We start from the raw sequence: 3,910 nt of genomic DNA on the forward strand, positions 1-3,910 counted from the left end.
TCTCCACCTAGTCCTGGGTCTTCCCCGAGGCCTCCTCCCAGCTGGATGTGCCTGGAACACCTCCCTAGGGAGGCGTCCAGGAGGCATCCTTACCAGATGCCGAAACCACCTCAACAGTGATTTTAAATCAAATACAATTGAAATTAAAGTTATTAAAACTTCAGAACATACTGAAGTAAAAGTACTTTGGTTTGTTAAAGTCATTGGTTACTTCTTGCTCAAACATGTACCTTCATCTGAAAAGTCTGAGGTGTATTTAAGATATAAAAATGTCCTGTTGCCTGATGAATGGAAGATAAAATTACTAAAATGCAGTGCGAATGAGTTACCTGAGGAAGACCACTGCATGCACCACAGCCAGGTAGCAGCAGTGGTGACCTAAATTGATTAAAAGTAAGCAGTTTCTTTTTACTTTACATTGTCGACTTGAAATGACATTAGATTCATTCAGCTGACGCTTTTATCCAAAGCGACGTACAATTGCTATACATGTCAGAGGTCGCACGCTTCTGGAGCAACGAGGGGTTAAGTGTCTTGCTCAGGGACACAACGGTTTTATCCACTGCTCCATCACCAACCCACAAATTCACACAACCCCAGATTCAGGTCTCTAGGGTCCTGGACTCTATGTGGGGATTCATCCCGCTTCTGTCAAGACTTAATTTTCACATTAACATTTATTTTTACTTCATTCACATTTCTCTCCTGTTTGAAATAACAGAAATAGTTTAAAATGAAACTAAAATGAAATTATTTGACACAACTGATTTAGTACATTTTGCTAGCTCATATCATAAATGTTGCTCTTTGATACAGACCGGATATAAAAACTCTGAAGCTGGTGTTGATCCAGTTACTCTTCACTGATCCGTCTGTTTCTGAAGAGGTGAGCAATTCAGGGATCTCACTGTGAGACTAATTTATTTTAGACACAGTTTTGGACGTTTTAACTTTCTTTTTTCAATGAAGCAGACTTTGATTATATTCCACATCAATCAGTTAACTACTCACTACCTTTTAACCTCTTGCTACTCTATGTGACTGACTGCCTCTAATAACCAATAAACAGCAAAGAATTAATGACCTGACAGCCACTCATTCACTAAGTTTAGAGAGTGATTCTCTAAATAGAGAAAAATGTTGCTGAAAAAAATTATCTACATTTATGTCTCCCACACCTCCATCACACATGTTGTGTGTTTCCAGGCTGGTGTTGCATCTAAACAACATCCTTTCTCGGATTTGCATTCAAGAGAATCTCCTGTTTGTAATCAGACGTTTTTGTTTCTGGACAGTTTAACAACAAGCTCATTTTAAACGAGATTTGCATGGAGGGCAGCGAGTGGAGTTCAGGCTTACATCTGGTGTATTCAAAACAAGCTGAGGGGAGAGACGGATATGGTTTGGCTCTGGATTGAGCGTACGGCCACATTTGCATTGGATTTTCCTCAAAATGTAATTTGTGAGTGGAATTTTACCAACAGTGTAGGAGCTGGGGTTTATCTGGGTTTATCTGGGCTCAGGTCAGCTATGCAAACTATTTTACTCTCTGCTGCACGGGTTAGCTCGTCCTCCTGGCTCAGGCTGTCTGTTTTGTGTCTTTATGCAGATGACACTCATTTTATAATGTGTGCAAAAAGAGCAAACCTGCTCTTCACTAACAAGTTGTTTTAGCTTTAATCAAACACTTTTCAAAAATGTATTTAAAAGATAATGTTATTCTTATACTTCCTGACTATTGCTTCAAAATATTACCCTAGCCATTATTTAAAACAGCCAGGCTTAATGTATTTCTGTGGGGATTTGGTCAATCAGTAAGAAGGAAATACAAGTTACTCATAGTTTTCTACAGTGTTTGTTCTGTTCATTTCATGACATTTTATCATAGTGTAGTTTTTTGTACTTTTAATTGCAGCAGTTGTTTGTATTTTTGAAATGTTTTAGTCTTTAAAAAAAGTTATAGCGCTGTATAAATGAAGATGATGAGTAACATAAAGAAACACTTTTTAAACATAAATTCCACATATAAATTCCATAAAAAGGGAAAGGCAGCAACTGATGTTAGCAGCAGGCTCTATTTTACTATGAAAACAAATCTTAACATATAATTATACAACACAACAAGATAATTATAATAACGAATGAATCGTTTTTCTTATTTATCTTTTTTTGTTCCCCTGAAAAAGAAAAGGCCATTTGAAGTGCAGCTGTATCACACATCACTGTGTGTGGCTCACAATTGACTGTGACATCCTGTGAATGAAGAGTCTACAGCCATGCCATACCATCTTAGGGCGTACTCACACTAGGCCCGGATGCCTTGTACCGTGCCTGAGCATGATTGACGAACACCGCTGCACAAATCTGTCCAATACAAATGTCAATGCCGTGGACTGACCTTAAAAAAAGTTATTAGCAAACATGGAAGGAGCCTAGTTAGTAAGGAGAGCTATGTTAACGTTAGATCTCAGCTTGGTTGTTGAGATAAAGTGTGTACCGTGCAGTACATCGCTGGAAGTCAATTTAGACTGTCATTCTGTGGGAAACGCTGCACTCTCTCTCTCCAAGAGAGCGGCACAGTGGAGTTTGTGTCAGGATTCCATTTTACATGGTTAGCGATCACACTGCAGGCTTACCGTGCTGGAGTCCAGCTTAATCGTGCACAGCACAGAGCGATCACACTGGTTAAATGAACCGGACTTTGGGGGTTAAACGTTCTCGGGCATGGTACGGATCTCCTCGTGTGAGTACACTCTTAGTTTAGCATGCTAGTATGCTAGCATTTCCTAATTAGCACAAACACGAATTACAGCCGAGGCTGATGGGAATGTCAATAGTTTTGGAGATATTCTATCATAAACACAGCCTGTATAAAAAACAGACGCCAGGCTGATGTCAACCGTTGCTTTGTGGACTATCGCATTTCAGCCATATTGGATTGTTAGAACCAGAAGTGATCATATATGGACAAGAGTGCTGAGCTGAGGAGGGATTTGCATTGCTACGCCTGACAGGTCACAAGGTAGCCCCGCCCTAAAGCCTCCCCTGCTTCCTGGTCTCTGTTCCTCTAAATGGGACCATAATTTACTAAATGAACATCATGCTGTGTTGAAGAAGACTTGAAACTAGCGACTGAGACCAGAAACTCATCAGGAAAGTGTTTACTGAGGGAATAAATCAGCTGACAAGTAGAAACATTTTCTCAGAGACTTCTATACAATCACACTTCTTTCTGCAGCCGGTGGAGTCGCCCCCTGCTGGCTGCTGGAGAGAACGCAGGTTAAAGGCTCTTTAGTAATGGCTTCACGTTTCATACCTGATGGTGGCACTAGATGAAAGGATAGTCACCACACGTACCCCTTCTGATGACAATTTTTTCGTCACGCGAGCCTTCACAAACTTGCAGACCTGGAAAGTATAATCCTTGACTTAGACGTTCAGGTGAAGTCTTTTCTGTCCTCGGCTGATGCAGAGATCCTCGTTCACGCATTTGATGAATGTAACGTCTTGTTGTCCTGCAGCTGGAATCTCAACTAAAACTGCAACATCTTTGCATATTTCACCAGTTTCAGCTTCATCTGCTTCTAATCCCTGTCTGATTGGACATTAGAGTGCTTCTGATGAATTATAAAACCGTAAATGGGCTCGCTCCTCCTTATATCTTTGATCTCATTAAACTTTATATCCTGTGCTCTCTGCTCTCAGAATACCGGCTTCCTGTCTGTCTGTGGACGTCTGTTCCTATCACGCCCTTTTCTCTGGAATAACCTTCCTGCTGGCATCAGACAGTCTGACTCTGCTGAGGCATTCAAAGCTCAGCCGAAAACTCGTCTTTCATCCTTCCAAAGTCCAGGCCTTGTACCACTATACCTCTGGCGGATCATTTGTCAAGTTAGTCCATGCTTGTCCT

Source organism: Micropterus salmoides, unplaced genomic scaffold (assembly GCF_014851395.1).
Source record: "Micropterus salmoides isolate LMB-PRFRI ecotype aquatic unplaced genomic scaffold, ASM1485139v1 Ms_hic_scaffold_1, whole genome shotgun sequence".
NCBI lineage: Eukaryota > Metazoa > Chordata > Actinopteri > Centrarchiformes > Centrarchidae > Micropterus > Micropterus salmoides.